At 45.1% G+C, this 20,277-nt stretch overlaps 1 long non-coding RNA gene across 1 annotated transcript; it reads right to left on the reverse strand.

Annotated features, from left to right (window-relative positions):
* Nucleotides 1–14,221: 14,221 nt before the first annotated feature.
* On the reverse strand, nucleotides 14,222–17,726 carry LOC143840641 (uncharacterized). Its single transcript, XR_013232274.1, has 3 exons — nucleotides 17,641–17,726; nucleotides 17,431–17,507; nucleotides 14,222–15,250 (listed from the first exon to the last, which is right to left on the reverse strand). It is a non-coding gene; the product is annotated as an uncharacterized LOC143840641 (long non-coding RNA).
* Between the last annotated feature and the right edge of the window lie 2,551 nt (nucleotides 17,727–20,277).

Here is a 20,277-nt window from a genome sequence, read left to right on the forward strand (position 1 = left end):
TCGATCAGAAAAAAATAGAAGAAATTGATTTGTGGCTTTCAAATTGTCCAGATATTAATTCCAAAGATTATGAATTTCAAAAACATACCTTTCAAAATCCTGATTCTGTTATGTCCCCTAATATCAAATAATATCAATATCAATATCAAATAATAAGTAGTGTGCCAAAATGGGTTCCGGATACCTATTGCTCATTGATACACATGTTTATCAAATTTTCTTTTTCTTTTTCTTTTGTATTTTACATAGGACATGGATGAGGACCTTTTGAATGGAAAAGTATTACTTTGAATAAGAGATGTGGACTTCTATGCACAGTTTAATTTGTTTTGGGAATTGTATTACAATGTTTTTTTATTATTATTATTATTATTATTATTATTATTATTATTATTATTATTATTCATAGATATATTGCCACTGATTAAAGAATAGTTTTGAAAATGGGCAATAGGTATCCTGGATTTTGACCAATCAATTTTTCCTAGGGCTTTATATACAGTAGAAACGCCGGGGGGGGGGGGAGGGATACCAGTGGACATTTGCCATTGTAGTCTGTTCAGCTGTACATGGCTGTGCAGGGGCAAAGGGCCAAAATATAATTTACTAGCAAATAAGCCCGCTGTTGTCTGAATACAGCGGGCTCTAGACTCCCCCCCCCCAGTGGAGCAGCCTACCGAAAGTGGCTTGCCGCTGCCACTAAGCGTCCTTCTCCCGCCCGTCACCCAGCGAACCTCGCCTCATCAAGCAAGGACGCAGGGCCTGCCGCGCGGCCTGTGCGCCTACTCCGCGGGGCGGGGAGAAGAGCCTGAGGAGCCCTCGACGACCGGACACGCCAGCCGGAAGGACGGACCTCAGAGGGGGAAGGAGAATGCCTCCGCTCTTCCTCCCTGCTCCACTTTCGGTAGGCTGCTCCGCTGGGGGGGGGAGCAAATAAACCCGCTGTATTCAGACAACAGCAAGCGGAGGAATCGGCAGCAGTAGAGCTCAGCGGAGCAGCAAGAGGCGGCGGCGGCATAGCTGGTGGGTGCAGGGGCTTCAGGGGCGGCGCGGACGTCTCCGGCAGCGCCGCTGACGGGGCTGCGAGCGTTGCCGGCGCTGCCACCGCCGCAGAAGCCTCTTCCTGCTGCGTGCGTGCTGGCGGCTCCGGCGCTGGTCCCGCTGGTGGCGAGCAGCTCGTTGGCGGGAGGCGAATGTGGCGAGCGGCTCCGCGTGGATGTTGTAGGAGGCAGCGGGAGGCGCTTTGCACCTCCCGACGCGCCAGTCCGCCGGGCAGGGAGCACCCGCCAGCGCGGCTGGCGCCTGCGCGGCTGGCGGGTGCTCCCTTGCCGGCGGCCTGACACGTCGGAGGCGCTTCGCGCCTCCTGATGCGTCAGGCCGGCAGCAAAGGAGCAACTGCGAGCCGCGCTGTGCGCGGCTCGCAGTTGCTCGGGACTGGAAATCGGAGGGATCAATCGGCAGGCGCTTTGCGCCTGCCGATTGGTCCCTCCGATTGTCTTTCCAGAGGAAGGGTGCAATCTGGACCCTTCCTCATCACGGACACATCCCGCCCCAGAACCCCTTACCCTTTTATATAGTCCGTGGCGCCCGTGGCGCCACGGGCGGTGTTAAGATGTGTGACATGAATTGGGTCACAGGTGGCCAACACAACTCTCAGTCACTTGTCCACATTGTTGACTAACCTTTAAAAGCCTCTCTGCTGTTCTGCACAGCTCTACTGTGAGGGAGGAGAGGTTTTAGGCTTTCTTCCTGCACCATTTTTGTCAGCGGACAACCCCCCTGTGACTACTTCTAAAAGAAAAGCTAAAGTCTCACTTAAAAGAAAATTTTAAAACCTTTAAAAGTTTCACATAGATTGGCCCTTAGTGCATCATGCTGTTAAATTTTGTTCGTCTGAGCTGTGTGTGTGTGTGTTCAAAAAGCACAAAGAGTGTTTGTTCTAATTTGCTCTAAAACCATATGAGTTGGACTGTCCATGTGAAGCCTTAGACAAAGAAAATGTTCCCACTGCAGGAACAGAACCAGTATAGCCAATAATTGTTGGTCTACAGCCAGTCACTGCAAAAGGATTCATAGGAGCCCTCCACAAGGCTCCTTTTAGATTTCACGTGCACTGAATTGCCATGGAGTTAACCTTCATCATATTTCTCTCATTCAGTGTTTTCAGCCCCTAAAATTGTTGACATGATCTATCATCCTAACCTCTGCTTATTTTACCTAGCAATTACTTTTGGCAAAAACCTACAGGGACTGTGGTACAGAGGTTTATACTGGGGAAGAACAGCTATTGAACTATTCCCTGTTGTGCTATTTCCCATCAAAATCACTATCTTTCAGCTGGTTTTACCCTTATGATAGAAATAATACAGGGCCCATACTTATCCCCTAGTAGCAAGTACCCCGGGGTCATGGTGACAATTTGAATGGGGAATTTTGTTCGTCTGCAAAGACCTGAATAGGTCCTATTGGTTTCAAATTCGCCTCCCTCTTTAAATAGCAGCTATTTAACACTTTTTAAAAAAGTAATGGTAAGGAAAATTAGCATAGAACTTCAGTTCCTGCACTTTTAAAAAAAAATAGGTTTTGCTTGTCACCTTATCTATAGAAATAATTCTTCTGCTTGTTCTGAGACTGGTAGATTAGGTTATTTGTTTAAGAACCAGACACATGCAATGAAGAGTTAGGAAGAAAGGATGGGAAGGGTTTTAAAAATGCTGAACATTTGGCACAGGTCAAGCTTTCTTCAGACCTTTGCAATATTAGATCTGTTAGAAAACATGTTAATCAACAGTACTTCTTTTTTAACAATCCCTAGCACATTTATTTCCATAGGAACCTGGAACGTCAGATCCATGAATCAAGGCAAGCTGGACGTGGTTAAACAAGAAATGACAAGACTGAACATTGACATTTTAGGAATCAGTGAACTAAAATGGACAGGAATGGGTGAATTTAATTCAGATGACCATCAGGTATACTACTGTGGACAAGAATCTCGCAGAAGAAATGGAGTAGCCTTCATAATCAATAAGAGAGTAAGAAAAGCAGTCTTGGGATACAATCCCCAAAATGACAGAATGATCTCAGTTCGAATCCAAGGCAAACCATTCAACATCACAGTGATCCAGGTCTACGCCCCAACCACTGCTGCTGAAGAGGATGAAGTTGATCAGTTCTATGAAGCCCTACAACACCTTCTAGAAGCAACGCCCAAAAATGATGTGCTTATCATCATGGGGGATTGGAATGCTAAAGTAGGAAGCCAAAAGATAACCGGGATAACAGGCAAGTTTGGCCTTGGAGTACAAAATGAAGCAGGGCACAGGCTGGTAGAATTTTGTCAAGAGAATACAATGGTCATAGCAAACACTCTTTTCCAGCAACCCAAGAGACGACTCTACACATGGACATCACCAGACGGTCAACACAGAAATCAGATTGACTATGTGCTCTGCAGCCAAAGATGGAAAAGTTCTATCCAGTCAATAAAAACAAGACCAGGAGCTGATTGTGGTTCAGATCATGAGCTTCTTGTTGCAAAATTTAGGCTTAAATTGAAGAAAGTAGGGAAAAGCACTAGGCCACTCAGGTATGAACTAAATCATATCCCCGTCGAATACACAGTGGAGGTGACAAATAGATTTAAGGAATTAGATCTGATAGACAGAGTGCCTGAAGAACTATGGACGGAGGTTCGCAACATTGTACAAGAGGTAGCAACTAAAACCATCCCAAAGAAAAAGAAATGCAAGAAATCAAAATGGCTGTCTGAGGAAGCTTTACAAATAGCTAAGGAGAGAAGGGAAGTGAAAGGCAAGGGAGAAAGAGAAAGATACACCCAATTGAATGCAGAATTCCAGAGAAAAGCTAGAAGAGATAAGAATGCCTTCTTAAATGAACAGTGCAAACAAATAGAAGAAAACAATAGAATCGGGAGGACCAGAGATCTTTTCAAGAAAATTGGAGATATGAAGAGAACGTTTCATGCAAAGATGGGTATGATAAGGGACCAAAATGGTAGGGACCTCACAGAAGCAGAAGAGATTAAACAAAGGTGGCAAAATTATACAGAAGAACTATACAAGAGCGAGCTTAACATCCCTGATGACCACAATGGGGTAGTTACTGACCTGGAGCCAGACATCCTGGAATGTGAAGTCAAATGGGCCTTAGGAAGTCTGAGCAACAATAAAGCTAGTGGTGGTGACAGCATTCCAGTTGAACTATTCAAAATCTTAAAGGACGATGCAGTAAAAGTGCTACACTCAATATGCCAGCAAATTTGGAAAACTCAGCAATGGCCACAGGATTGGAAAAGGTCAGTTTACATTCCAATCCCAAAGAAGGGCAATGCCAAAGAATGTTCAAACTACCGCACCATTGCACTAATTTCTCATGCTAGCAAAGTTATGCTCAAAATCCTACAAGCTAGGCTCCAGCAATATGTGGACCGAGAACTTCCAGAAGTACAGGCAGGATTTCGAAGAGGCAGAGGAACTAGAGATCAAATTGCCAACATACGCTGGATCATGGAGAAAGCTAGGGAGTACCAGAAGAACGTCTACTTCTGCTTCATTGACTATGCTAAAGCCTTTGATTGTGTGGAGCACAACAAATTGTGGCAAGTTCTTAAAGAGATGGGAATACCAGAGCATCTTATTTGTCTCTTGAGAAATTTATATGCAGGTCAAGAAGCAACAGTGAGAACTGAACATGGAATCACTGACTGGTTCAAAATTGAGAAAGGAGTTCGGCAAGGCTGTATACTGTCGCCTTGCCTATTTAACTTGTATGCAGAGCACATCATGAGAAATGCAGGATTAGAGGAGTCACAAATTGGGATCAAGATTGCAGGGAGAAATATCAACAACCTCAGATACGCAGATGATACCACCCTAATGGCAGAAAGTGAAGAGGAACTAAAGAGCCTGTTGATGCGGGTGAAGGAGGAGAGTGCAAAAGTTGGCTTGAAACTCAACATCAAGAAAACAAAGATTATGGCATCCGGCCCTCTCAATTCCTGGCAAATAGATGGGGAAGAAATGGAGATAGTGACGGATTTTATTTTCCTGGGCTCCAAGATCACTGCAGATGGGGACTGCAGCAAAGAAATTAAAAGACGCTTGCTCCTGGGGAGGAAAGCTATGGCAAATCTAGACAGCATCCTAAAAAGCAGAGACATCACCCTGCCAACAAAAGTGCGTTTAGTCAAGGCTATGGTCTTCCCAGTTGCAATGTATGGCTGCAAAAGTTGGACCATAAGGAAGGCCGAGCGTCAAAGAATTGAGGCTTTTGAACTCTGGTGCTGGAGAAGACTCTTGCGAGTCCCTTGGACTGCAAGGCGAACAAACCGGTCAGTCCTAGAGGAGATCAACCCTGACTGCTCTTTAGAAGGCCAGATCCTGAAGATGAAACTCAAATACTTTGGCCACCTCATGAGAAGGAAGGACTCCCTGGAGAAGAGCCTAATGCTGGGAGCGATTGAGGGCAAAAGAAGAAGGGGACGACAGAGAATGAGGTGGCTGGATGGAGTCACTGAAGCAGTAGGTGCAAACTTAAATGGACTCCGGGGAATGGTAGAGAACAGGAAGGCCTGGAGGATCATTGTCCATGGGGTCGCGATGGGTCGGACACGACTTCGCACATAACAACAACAACAAGCACATTTATTGATTGCTTTGTAGCTTGGCTCTCTTCTGCCATCTCCAAGCTACATAGAACATAGAACCCTTGAGAAAATGGGTGTTTGGAGGGTAGACTCTATGGAATTGCACCCCACTGAGGTTCCTGTCCCACCTAGGTTTCATCCACAAATCTCCAGGAGTTTCCTAATTTGGATCTGGCAACCCTACCCCACCATCCCCCAGCAATGGCCAGGGGGACCTGGCATCTCTACTGGCAACAGAGTCCTTTCTACCAACTGCAACCTGATCCTTTCAAATGGATAGGCCTGAAATTGAACCTAAGACCTTCAGTTGCAAAGCAGAAGCTCTATCACTGAGCTGAGCCATGCCTAGAAGTGGTTTAAGGATCTGTGGGGCCTATAGCAGTGGTCCCCAACCTTTTTATCACTGGGGACTGGTCAATGCTTGACAATTTTACTGAGGCCCGGGGGGGGGGGGGTAATCTCTTGCTGAGGGACGTCGCCGATGCCTGAGCCCCTGCTCTGCTTGCTTTCCCAACGGTGCCCCTGACTTCCCACTGCCCACTGGGGGGCACTGCCAGCAGCAGCTGTGCAATGCCACACCAAGGGGGAGCCCCAGCCATGGCGGCCGCCGGAGAGCACCAAAGGTGAGCCGATGGCTGAGGGGCAGGGCAGCCCCCGAGGCAGCAGTCGGGGAGGAGGATGAGGAGGAGCCACGGACTGGGACCGGTCCCTGGACCGGGGGTTGGGGACCACTGGCCTATAGAACTAGAGCTAGTTTAAGGACTTGTGGGGCTCTATCAAAGTACAATTGCAATGAGACCGATCAGACTAGGGGCAGAGGAGCCCCTCACAGTGGAAAGGGGTGTCACTCCAAGTGTCCCTAAAGAGGGAAAAGAGGGGAAGAGAGAGGCTACAGCCCTGATCCATGGGGGGGGCACAAGACCCAAAGCACATGCTACATGTATAAACTGGCCCTGGCCATGCCCTCACAGAAATGTATCCCTCCCATTCAGGCAGAGACTACGTTCAGATTGACTGTAGCTTCAGACTGTTATATAATGTGACTTCTAACAATGCCCTGTGCTATTTCACCAAACACAAATGCTGTAAATCACTGTTTAAATAGCATAACAATAACTGTACATTAATTCTACAGTCCTCCACTTGAACACACAGCTTAATGGGGTGAGAGGGTTTCTGGGTAGCGGAGAACAATAATGCAAAGCGGAGAGCAAAGCGGAGAGCAATAATGTAAGGCAGGGGTCCTCAACCCCCGGTCTACGGCCCAGTACCAGGCCCCAAAGGCCATGGTACCAGGCCGCCAGCGGCTGCGCCTTCCTCCCCCCCGCAGCGAGAAGGGGGGAAGAAGCAGGCACGGCTGCCAGCACAGCCGCCGGCACGCCAGCGACACAAACGTGCACGCTCGGAGCTGCCGCGCATGCGTGTTTGCGCCCCCTGCTGGCAAAAACATGCACGCGCGGCAGCTCGGCGCATGTGAGTTAGCGCCACCTAGTGGCGAAAGCATGCATGTGCGACAACTGCGTGTGTGTGTTTGCGAGCGGCGGTAGCCGGGCCGCCAGCTCTCTCCAACCCTTGGAGGCGGTCCCCAACTACTAGAAGGTTGGGGACCGCTGATGTAAGGAGTTTTAGAACAAAATTTGCAATCCAGCAGCACCTTTAAGACCAACAAAGTTTAATTCTGTGTATTTTTGTGTGCATGCACAGTTCTTTAGATATACTTCTTTAGCGTTTTAGACTGAGTCAAAATGCTAAACTCCTATCGGGGTCAGCCAAGGTGGAGTGGCCACAGCTGAGATCCCAAACGAAGATGCATCCACTTCCTCTTCAGGGATCAAAGGCTGCATCAGCAGAAGGGATTGGACAATTCCAGCAGTGATGGAGGCAGAGGAATCCTTGGATGATAGCAACTAGGCAGCAGCAGTAGTCGAAACTTGATCGAGGAACTTTCATAGACAACAGTTGTACCAGTTCAGCTAACCCTGGCTAGTACTGCTTAGGAGAAGGAAATGGTAAACCACTTTTGATCATCTCTTACGTTGAAAACCCTATGATGAGACAATTCAAAACAGAGAAGTTAAGTGACTAAAGTGAGCTATCATACCTTGCTCCTATTATGAGAAGACAAGAGTGACTGGAAAAGATGATAAGGAAAAGTTGAAGGCAGCAGGAAGAGGAAGACCGAGCATGAGATGGATTGACGGTCAAGGAAGACACAGTTCCCAGTTGGCAAGGCCTGAACAAGGCTGTCAACAATGGGACGTTTTAATTCATGGGGTAACTTTAGGTTGGAAGTGACCTGACAGCAGTTAACACACACCGTGAAAGTTAGCAAAACACAAAAAGTCGTACTGTTTTGTATTTAGAAGAAATAGAAAGTGAGGATTTATTGATTTACTTCACTTATCCCATGACCCCATTAGGAGGCTGAAGTGGCTTGCATTGCTCTCCTTCATTTTGTCTGTGGGTTAGTGAGGCTGAAAGTGTGTGATTGGCTCATGGCCACCAGGGAAGTTTCCATGCCACAGAGAGAGGGAGAACCAAACTTGGCTCTCCCAGATTCTATTTAGGTACAACATTTCCTATTAATTGGATTACAGGTAAAAGTGTGCTCATTGGTGAAGGAGGAGATCTGGAAAACTAGGTCTTCTTTACTAAGAGAAAACAGATTGAAAAGATCCTAAATTTATAAACTGGCAAGCTTAATCTATTCAAACTTTAATTATAAATTAAAAATTAACCCATTATTTAGTACAGCTGAGGCTGAAGGGCACATTCCTAAGTAGGCCATGTTGATGTACCAGATCCTTCCTTTGGGGCTGACTTTGATTTAAAAAAATACTTTAAAATCACCTTTTCTTCCAGTTTGTGTCTAAAATTAGCAGATAATTTCACAGAGAGGAGATCAGTTTTGTTTTGAACAGTGAATTTCAGAATTAACTATACCTGGCAGCACACATATGAAAGTCTCTATGCAATCTTGAGCTACTGTCGTTGGAAGAGACTGATTTAAACAGGGCTATACTGGTATAAGATTGCATTGAGAAGAAGGCAGGCAGTGTCCCCTTTGACCACCCAAACACAATATGCTGAAAATCATGAGGCTTGCATGCCCCAAAACCATGTGGGCTGGAGGCTGGAGCAAGGAAGAGATTGGGTGAGATTCCAGGAAAAAATTGCCTGCCATTTCTTGCTGGTTATTCCCGCTTGTGCCCTTAAGCCTGAGGATCGAAAATATTTAGAACTTTTTACCTCAGCTCATGTTACTGCAGATGTTGTTCATGAGCATTAATCCTCTCAAATCCATCCAAGTCTTTGCTTTGACAATGTACACTAATTTATGTAGAGCTGGTATAATCTTTTCCTTTTATCCCTTCCCTTTGATTCATTACAATCTAGTGTCTTTCCTTGGTGGCATTTTCTGAGTTGATGACGGTGATCCCCCAAGTCCCTTTCATGAAGGATTAAGATTGTTTCAGAGACTGCTGGTATGTAAGGAAGGTTTCAGTTAGTCCCTCAAATGTGTATACTCTTGCTTTGGCCATCAGTTCCCTTTTTTCATATATGAGCAAATCTTGCACTAAAGTATTTTGGAATTTAATGCAACCAGAATTCCCCTATTGATATTCCTGTATTCTATATAACCATCTCATAGAATACTGTTTTGATCTCTTCCTTTCTGTTTTTTAAGGCAGTCATCCTAGTAATGTACTATTTCTTGTTCTGAAACTTTGAACTAGGGACCAATTGCTCTAATAACATCTGGAAGAAGTGTGATATATGAATATACAATCAAATATAATTAAGCTCAATATACAAAAAATTCCTTATTGGGATTTTGTGGATATAATCATGTCCTCCATGCATAACTGGGATTTTATGATAGTGATATATATTTGTATGTGTGTGTGTGTGTGTATGTATATATGTGTGTGTGTGTATACACACACATACATATTTTTAGTTTTATTTTATTTTTGGAATTTTATTTCCTGCCACTCCTGAGAACCGGCTCATGGCGGGTTAGAATAATAGTCCATCAACACTAAAACCGCAGTAAAACCCCACTAAAAACAGTTACAGGACATAAAAATACAAACATACAAGATAAAACATGGAGGTATAACTCATCTACCCATTCCCCTAACATAACACTCCACAGGGGAGGTGAGAGGGAGCTATAACTGGTGCCATAGATGTTCTCTAGGTGTAGCTGCTTCTTAGCGGGAGGGGAAGCACTAACTGATCTTCTATCCGTCCCAGCTTCAGCCATAAACCTGGTGTAAGAGCTCCATCTTGCAGGCCCTGTGGAATGCCGAAAGCTCCTGCGGGGCCCACAGCTCTTCTGGGAGCTCATTCCACTAGGTAGGGGCCAGGTCCGAACAGGCCGTGGCCCTGGTTGAGGCCTGGTGAGCTGCACACACACACACAAAGGATTTTTTGACGTATCAAAAATGGGGTATCAAAAAATCCTGGAACTTTGGGATTAACTGAGAATATCAAGAGCCAGCCTTTTAGGGATCTGAAGATTGTTTTTTCCTCATCTTGCTCCCCGGTCTGTTTCTGTACCTCTTTGGGTTTGGTATCAGCTTGCCAGGCTGTTTAAGTAAGACTCTTGTTAGTTTCAAATGTTTTTGCTGTTTTGAAAAAGTTTGTTCTTTGCTGGAGTTGGTTTGTGTCAGGTTCAGTTCTGCGGAGCGGATTAAATAAAGCAGTAAGGGCTGTTGGGGAGGAATTATGGTGGGCTCTGTCCGGGATAAAAACTCGGAGGAGCTTCGCTGCTCCTGATTTGCTCCTCCGAGTGGCACTCCAGGGCCAAGTGTCCAATTGGGAGGTGCGCTTTGCGTGCCTCCGCCACCCTCTCCGCGGCTGGAACGCCGCAGCCAGCGCCGCTGCTTCAACGCAGCTGCCCACGCCGCGGCTGGAACGCCGCCGCCCTCACCTCTGCTGCTATGCCGCCGCCACCGCTGCAGCTGGCCCGCCACTCCCACGGCGCACCACGTGGCCGCCCGTGAAACTGCTCCCGCCCGCTGAGGACCCACCAGCAGCAAATACAGGTAGGCCACTTCCCCGCAGCCACGGCCCCACTGAAGCCTTCCGCCGTCCAGAGGGGGGAGGAGGACAAAGGCTTCTGCGGCCCCACGGCCGCGGAAGCCTTTGGGAGTCGGGGGCGGGAACGCCGCGCCCATCTAGCGCCCATTTTATTTGAAATTAAAATGGGCTTTAGATCTAGTTGCTTCATATTTCTGCATTTTGCATAGTTTCATATTCTTGGGTTTAACATTGGTCTTAGCAATAGCTTGCCTTCCCTTTTTTTATATATATATATTTGCAGGGTTTTTCTTCCTCCATAGGAAACAAGAGATGATGGCTGGGTGCACCTTGTTCAGGAGCTCATAGAATTGGACTCCTTGTTCCAGTTGGCTTGAACTGGAAGCTTAATGTGCATCCATTTGGAGATGGGGAGGCTGCTGTGGCTCTTTTCTATGTCACGGTTGCACAAGTCTCCATTTGTACAGATGTTTCCATCACAAAATGTTTTTGGTCATCTGCAGGTAAGGTGATTTCAGGATTTGCCAGTAACACTTATACAATGAATGAAACCTCCTTCTCACAAGAAGAGCAGAAGGTGATAGCTGTTGTATATTAACAGAACTAAATACCTTATAAAATGTTAATATTATTATTTTTGAAGCCAACATGTATATCCGGCTACAAGCAGCCAGCAAGACCAATTATTAGTGAGATGTTTGTCAATAGGCAATGGGCTGTGAGTGTAGCAAATCCTATCAATATTAACTCTGGTACAAAACAGAACCCCTGTTTATTTGTTCTGTATGTTTATCTGGCAGTCCTATCCAAACTCTGGTGTGCACAGAGATGATTGAATTCCTTATTTAAACACTGACCTGATAGGAACAGCTCAGCAGAAGAAGTGCTTTAGTACTTTTTCCAGTGATATAAATCTCATAAATGTTAATGTTTAATATTCTTATTTGCCTCATTTGGAACCTGAAAAAAAATAACATCTGTCTACACTTTTCATTCCTGGGGACAGTGTGGTGTAGTGGTTAAGAGTGGCAGCTTGTAATCTGGAGAACTGGGTTTGATTCCCCACTCCTCCACATGCAGCCAGTTGGATTTGATTCCCAGCTCTACATAAGTGACCTTGGAATAATCACAGTTCTCTCAAAGCTCTCTCAGCCCCACCTACCTCACAGGGTGCCTGTTGTGGGGAGAAGAAGAGAAAGTGATTGGAAGCCACTTTAAGAATCTTTCAGGTAATAAAAAATGGGGGATAAAACCCAACTCTTCTTCTTCAACTGTACACTTCACTGACAATCATCCATTCAATCTTGGAAGCTATGCAAGACTTGACTCTGTCCAATATTTGGATGGGAGGTCTCCAAGGAGCATTAGCGGTCATAACACAGGCAGGCAATGGCAAGCCACCTCTGAATGTCCCTTGCCTGGCTGCCACACAATTCTTGAGGCTCACGTGCCATACGATAAATAACTAAATATTGACAGCTGTACTTAAAGCCCACTCAGGAAACCCAAGTATGCTCATCTGCTATAAAAATTCCCCTATAAAAATGAAATGTCTCTCATTCTACAAATTCCAGCTGCCTTTACATTTGAATGGTCTTCAGCTGATCCAACCATGTCACTATTTCAACTGGATTTAATCCATATCATCTTGAGAAATGGTGAGATCCTTCCATGTAATGTATTTTGCACATAGGAAGGGGACCCAACAAAGGACAGACAGGGCCTGCTCACAATGTCTCAGCAGTGTTTGTTTCCCCCCTCAAACGTAAATGTGTCTATAAATTATTCTTAGGTAAAGGTATCCCCTGTGCAAGCACCGGGTCATGTCTTACCCTTGGGGTGACGCCCTCCAGCGTTTTCATGGCAGACTCAATACGGGGTGGTTTGCCAGTGCCTTCCCCAGTCATTACCGTTTACCCCCCAGCAAGCTGGGTACTCATTTTACTGATCTCGGAAGGATGGAAGGCTGAGTCAACCTTGAGCCGAACTCTCAGCCTCATGGGCAGAGCTTTCAGACTGCATGTCAGCTGCCTTACCACTCTGCGCCACAAGAGGCTCATAGAAATTATTCTTAGATTTAGCTTTTTAGATGACAGAGTAACTGGGTTTGTATTGTGAAAGATGGCCTGAAGCTCTAACCTACATAGCTGGTGTCAAACATGAACTAAATCTTCACTCAGTATCTGTTACTAGGACATAACATTTATACCACACTAGGGGCAAAGCATTCAGGAATACAACAGGTGCTAGATTGGGGGTGAGTGTGGTGGAAGAACTGCAGATAGCAGAATTTTGCCCATAGCCCTCTCCATTGCATGTGTCAGTACCCCCTTACAGCTTGCTAGATGTCCACATGAGGCTCAGAGTTGACCTCATTATAATGAGCTGAAACTCTCAGACCTGAATGCATTTGATCCACATGTGAGAATCACACAAAGATGTTCAGCAGATGCTTGAGTACCGATTCATCTACCCTCTCCATGCATAGCCAACGAGGTTTTCAGAAGTAGCCATATTCCTCTGTATCGGGAGAGCAAATTGTTTACTAGCAGCACTATAACGCTTGTTCAGGGGGGAAAGGGTTATCTGCATGTAGAACATCAGCCAAAGTAATGAAACAAATGATACTTTTGTTAGCTGTCTTAGAGGGCATCTTTAGACTTCTCAAATGGAAGGCCTTTACTTGTTTTCCAGTAAAATAATGCAGTTCCTAAACGTCATAATAATTTAATCTAGCAGCAAATTGCTTTTACAATCTATTATAGCCTGGGGACTGGTATGAGGATTGTTTAGACTGTCAAACAATTTTATGCTGCAGGTTTCATGTGCTTTTGCAGGGGGAAGGAGGGACACCTGGGCATTTGTGTTCATCCCCCCCCCAACTACGACATTTTCACTTAGATTTATGCGAGAACTGGATCCTCACAACTTTTTAAAACCGGTTTTCTTTCCCCCTCAAAAGACAGCATTCCTCCCTTAAGCATTCCTCATATCTCTCCCAACCTACGTTATTCAAAATTGCCATACTAGCCCTTCTATAGAAGATCTGTCTGTTACTATGGCTTTACTTCCCCCTTCTTCTGTGTGGAGAAAGGATGCTTGGGATCCAAACCATAGTAACAGACTCAGATCTTCTACAAAAGGCCTGCATATCTGTGCCACTTCTGGGATTTCTCAAAGCCTGAAGAATGTTTCAGGGATTTCTCAATGATAAAAATGTTGAGAAAGGCTGGTTTACATAGATACTTGAGTTGTGTTAAGCGCCAATTCATCACATACAGAAGCCATGCAGAAATGCCTCTCTGTCTCCACCTGAGCTCTACCTGCATATTTTGTAAATTAAAAATATATTACAAAAATATCCATGCAGGCTCCCAGTGACCAGGCCCTGAAACCTCATTGGTTAGGGAAGTGTAGAACTGGTAACAGCCCTGTCAATCCATAGTCCTTAGAAAAAACAGCAGAGTAGTTTTTATTGCTGTACCCAAACAACTGTGAATTCAAAGTTCTTATGGAACACGGAAAAAGAGAACATAAATATTTCAACAAATATATGTGATAAAAAGGGAATTACTGAGATCGACTGGAACATAACTTCAGACAGTAGCTGCCAGTTCCAAATGTAGGACAAGAGCCAGGAAAATTTGAAGTATGCTTTGATGCCACTGATTACCACAGGACAATTAAGATTTAATTCACATCCATGGAAGTCATTGTGGAACAGCCCACCTGAGGTGGTCAAGAAGGCCCCCGCACTTCCATCATTTCACCAAAGAAACAAAAGAAAACAAAACAGAAATGTTTACGAGGGCATCATGAAGTATAATGGTTGCTTCTGTGAGGAGAGGCACTGTCGTCTGCCCTGCCCTGGGTGGCCCAGGGGAGCCTTCATCTTGTCAGATCCTGGAAGGTAAGCTGGGTCAGCTCTGGGTCAGTATTTGGATGGGAGAGCACCAAGCCAGAGGCAGGCAATGGCAAACCACATCTGAATGGCTCCTGCCTAGAAAGCCTTGTGAGGTCGCCATAAGGGTTGTTTTTTAATACCCTGCTGTTTACTACTCAAAGGAGTCTCAAAAGAGCTTACAATTACCTACCCTTCTTCTCTCCACAACAGACACCCTGTGAGGTAGGTGAGGCTGAGAGAGCTGTGAGAGAGCTGTGAGTGGGCCAAGGCCTGTGGACGAGGAGTGGGGAATCAAGCCCAGTTCTCCAGATTAGGGGCCACTGCTGTTAACCAGTATGCCAAACTGGCTCCCAGTAAGTCAGCTGTGACAATGCACTTTCTATTTCCAGCATAATTGATTGCAATACTTGCTGTATGTATCGTCTTCCTTTCTTACTGCAATGTCTTCTGCCTTCATGATCCCCTTTCTTCATTATGGTACGTCATGCCTTAAGACAGTTTTTGGTTTGCATTTTCCCCTTGTTCCCAAATCCGAGTACTCCTCTACTGTTTATCAGAGATCTTTGTGGTCTGATTGAGTTGTTTTTCATAGTTTGCAGTCTGCCTTGATGCTCTGTGAGAAAAGTGAGCTGAAAATGAAGTGAACAACAACAGAAAATTTCCTTTGGCTGACTTATTCCCACCCTTCATGCCACTGAAAACAGCCTTCCAGTCAATGTTGCTTGCTCTTTCTTTTACTTCCCCCCTCCATGATCTCTAATATGCAGCATCCACCAGTACAGCTGGGCACTGTGATGCCGTCTGATTTAAACTTTTTTCATCTTGCTCTCTGGAAAAGAGAGACAAAAATCAATGAAGACATGACCCAGTGGAGTGCACCAAAATGTGAGTGCCTGTAGCTATTTAAAAATACATTTTTAGGTTAAAAGCAAGGAAAGATGTGGCAAAATGATGCAGGTAAAAACAAAGTATGATCATGAGCTGCCAGGGACAAGTTGAAAAATAAGCAGATTCCTGCAGAAATACTCCATTAGCAACTGCTAGCAGTTTTTCCTCTGCAAATGGTTGTCTAAAAATAAATCTAAATTATCATAATGTCTTCAACACGTAGTTAAACAATAACTTTATCTCCTGGGAATATCTAGGCATGACTACTGACATTAGTGTTGCATGCATATTATTTTACATACCTCACCTACAGTATATTTTAATATTTAAATCCCAAAAGTAACATTATAACCTTTATAAAACTTTTTTCACGTGTTTTTTAAAAAAATTAAATGAGATAAGACAAAACATCGCCTGCCTGTTTGAAGTGGCCAAGTTACTGTCTCCACACAAGCAATTAACAGGAATCTCTCAGTTGCTGAAAGTTAAATATTCAGAAGAAGAGTTGGTTTATATAACCCGTTTTTCACTGCCTGAAGGAATCTCAAAGTGGCTTACAACTGCTCACCTTCCTGTAATGTAGGTGAGGCTGAGAGAGCTCTGACAGTACTGCTTGGTCAGAACAGCACTATCAGGGCTGTGACAAGCCCAAGGTCACCCAGCTAGCTGCACATGGAGCAGCAGGGAATCAAACCTGGCTCGCCTGTTTAGAAGCTGCTGCTCTTAAGCACTATGCCATACTGGCTATCTACAACATGATATTCACTTACTACGAAGATTTGTGAGACATTTCTGATTTAACCTCTATCTCCCTCTCTTTTTCTAGATGCCAGTACTATCGTTTTTAGAAGATTAAATGGAAAATTGCTTGCAGGTGCCTGCCCAGGAATCTATAAAGAGGTGGATATAAGTATGCACAGTTAATAGTTTTGCTGTGTAAATTAAAATGATAAAGGTTGCAAGAGTGTACTCTCCAGAGTGTACTTTCAGAGGGTAGCAATACCCCTTTCCATTTCAGAACCTATGTTGTAAAAGACAAAAAGGGTGGGGACCACATGTCCAAATACTGTTATTGAAGACGGAAAATAAAGCAGGAATGGACCGAACATTTGCTTTACCAGTTGAAATCCCAGTTGACCTGTTGGGCAGTCTGTCACAGGCTCCCCACCCCATGCTCCAACACTGGCAAAGAGGAATATATCAGCACATCCTTTCTCTCTAGGCAACTTTTTGTCCCTTCACCATGTGAGATGGGGGACAAGAGAGTGAGAAAGGGCAGAGCTCTTGTGGGCTTCCAGTCTGCCCTGGAAGACAGGTATTTTAAAATCAAATGTATATTCTAGCCATAAATCAGAAACTGATTTGAACAGACAGCAACAAGCTAGGTATAAGGCAGCCTCTAGTATGCACATCCACATATATGTATTTAAAATGACACTTTGCTCCATGGAACAATGTCTGTTAAATAAGTCATGACAAAATGCAATAAACAAAATGCATGGATATTGCATTTAAAGGATATGTGGCTGAATGCAGGTAGCCTCTGCAAAAAATTCAGAAGACTGCCTTCTGACACAGCAAGTCATCTCTCATTTGATGGTTCTTGTGTGATGTGACTTAATAAAAACCATTGCATCTGAGTGTCTTTATGGCCACGGTGTTTGATCTGGGTGGGCAATTTCACACTTTCAGGGCATCACTCAGCCTTGCATTTCCTGACCAGTCTTTGTGCTCACACAAGGCATACCTTTTCCTGTGAAGTCATCAACATTGCCAGTTCAGCACTAGATTGGAACAAGGGGAAACAGCACATGCAATCAGAAAGTTCTGCATGGTTTTCTTCCTGTGATCTGTTAGCCCAGATTCATACTCTATCCATTTATTTAGGGAATATGTGTAACTAAATCCCCTCCCCTCTTACCATTACTGCAAGAATGAGATCCAACCACAACAAGCAATCAACAACATGACATGTTGTGAGATCCCAGCTTGTATTTCCTTTAAAACAAACAAACAAAAAACAACTCAGAGCACAGGGACTTAATTTGGATCAGTACTAGTTTAAGCCCTTTTCAATTTTTCTGACTTGAAACTGGCCCTAGTGAACCACCATTTGCCCTATATCAGTTACCTGGGGCATTTCAAATATGGAAAACCGCATGAAGGAAGGCTTAACTCTTCTCCCAATAGCCCAGTCCAAGCTGATGTCCTGTATGCCTGATATAGACAGAAAAAGAAATGCTGAGATCTCTTTCCAGGAAATCTCAAGAAATTTCTGCATATTGAAAAAAACAGTGCAGCACTATTAAATAATGCGTCTCTAGTCATTCTTCACCTCCTGGCTCTCTCCCTTCCCTCTGCTGCCTTCTCGCACTTGTTGGCACTCTGCACACCAGCTTGAAATGGCAGAAGAGAGGAACATGCTATACCCATGCCTCTCCGCCTGTCAATCAAGCCAGGCAGCCAATCATCTTTCTCCCTGTTTTAAAGGGCCCACAATGCAAGCTAAGTTTTTTATAAAGTAAAACTCCATTTAGATGCCTATGCACCTAATCATAGATGCATTGTGCTTTTTAAAATGCTACCCCTTTTGGAATCATTAACCTTGAAGCAATCTTGTTCCTGATTGGGGGGGAAGGACTTTAGAGAGGCATGCTTTGTGTGTTAATAAGTGTTTTTTTTTTGCTTTGCCTGGACAATTTAACGCATATTCGTTGCTCCAGGCAGTTTGCTTTAAAAAAATCCCTGTTCCCGGTAGAAGGGAGAGGGAGGTGGGTGCGACGGAGGGCACTGGAGGCAGAGATAGCACTACTTCGGCTCTGCACATTTCCTTGGCATGTGGATTGCTGGGTGCTCTCCTCTTGCTCGCACTAGATAGTTGGGGGAATTCACTTTTGGGGATTCCCCAACTTTTGCTTTAATATGGAGGATGTAGCTGCCGATTTGCTGCTGGGATGTTAGATGTTGGCAATGTCATGCAAAATGCCAAAATCATGGCGTCTACCTTTCACTTTATTTTACGGGTGTGAAATGGCTCCCAGCACCTTATGAAGCCAAGTCCCTTCCTTCAGCAGAGAGTTGTAGCCAGGTGTGCAAAGGGGATACTTGGACAAATGTTTCCAATCAGCAATGCCAAGGTGTCACGCTAAGGAAACTCATCATTTGCCATTTATGTTGGCTCCAAGGAGGCTGCTACGCAATTGCTTTGTTTTCTTGAGAAGCCAAGTTTTGAATGTTAAGTATGTACACTTGAAATGACATTTGAAGCCAGCTAAAGGCTAGCCCATTCTTGGAAACTAAGCAGGGATGGCCCTGATCAGTACTTTGTTGCAAGACCGACAAGGAATATCCAGGTCAAGATGCAGAGGCAACCAATGGCAAACCACCTCTGAATCTTTCTTGCTTTGAAAACCCAACAGAGAGAGGCAATCAAGAACTGTTTGTTTGCATCACCCAAAGTAGCTCTTCATTGGCTGTGGACACCATTAGGAATGTCTCTTCTTGCCATTCTCTGTAGGAATGGGAGACATGGATTTGTTTTTGACAAGGTCCTCCATGATATTCTTGTTAGAAAGTTAGTAAAAACTGGGATGGATGTCACTGCCGATGCTTGCATTCTTACCAAAGATCCACAGCAAGGTGTATGTAAGCTTGGAAATTTTTCTTAAACACCACCGTGCTCATGTAGGACAGGTCAAACTGTGACCATGCACTACGTCTTGGATCAATGCTTTTGCATGCATGTGCACCAATTAAATGGTGGTGTATTTCATACACAGCATAGCAATGCACTCTGATTTTTCTAGGTTCCATTTAGAAGAATGCAGCCAGCATATTTGTTTATATGTCTCCCCTCTTAACTGTTACTTTATGAAATGCACAAACTCCAGTTTTATCTTGTACGAGTCACCAGGGAAGAGAAGCATAAGCTCCTGTTCATGCTGTAGACCGGGAGTCTGGCAAAATGCTACACATTGTAAACTAAAATGCTTTTTGGATGCTTCTCATCTCAGCTCTCACACCAGCAAGTGTGTTGTTGCAGAAATACGTTTTCCTGTGTCTTTGTATCAGAAGGATAACTAAGAAGTTCAGTCTAAAACCTGGGCACAGAATCAACCCCATCACACACACCTTTGTGTTCATAGCCCATTAATGGTGATTCTTTAATTCCTACTCACAAGCATTCATTCAGATCTGTCTCTCCACCGTTAATCATGCAAGAAAAGACCCCCCCCCTCCTGTCCTTTTAAAGACATTCAAACACGGTGCGAGGAGCTAAGAAGAGCTGGTCCGAGCCAGTCCACCTAGTTCTGGACTCCCAGCAACGGGAGAAAAGTCTGTTGGCCGACAACATGTTGTTGCTCTCGAAAAGCCAGGGGAAGTTCGCCGAAGTCTGAGCGTGACGCTTCTTTGCGAGCGGGGAGCCTCGGGGCCTGAGCGTGCAGAAGCAGGGCACGAAAAACAGCGAACCAGCTCTGCCCCCAGGATGGGCACTGAAAGGGGGCCGGGAGGGGACGCCGACGAACGACCCGTCTGGTTAAAGCGCCGCTTTCGGCACCTGCCAGGAACGGGCGCGAGGATTTGCAGCCTGCCTCTCTCTGCCCTCCCCTCCCCTCCGCGGCCACGCTCGTCGCCCCGGGGAACCTGCCTGACCTTCCCCCCCCCTCCTCCTCCTCCACATGCGGGGAGCGTGTGTGGCGGGGGGGTGGAGGAGGGAGCCCGAGCCCCCCTCCTGGGTAATGATTAATCGCCCCGCGGGGAGGGCCGG

Source organism: Paroedura picta, chromosome 6 (genome assembly GCF_049243985.1).
Source record: "Paroedura picta isolate Pp20150507F chromosome 6, Ppicta_v3.0, whole genome shotgun sequence".
NCBI classification, from domain to species: domain Eukaryota; kingdom Metazoa; phylum Chordata; class Lepidosauria; order Squamata; family Gekkonidae; genus Paroedura; species Paroedura picta.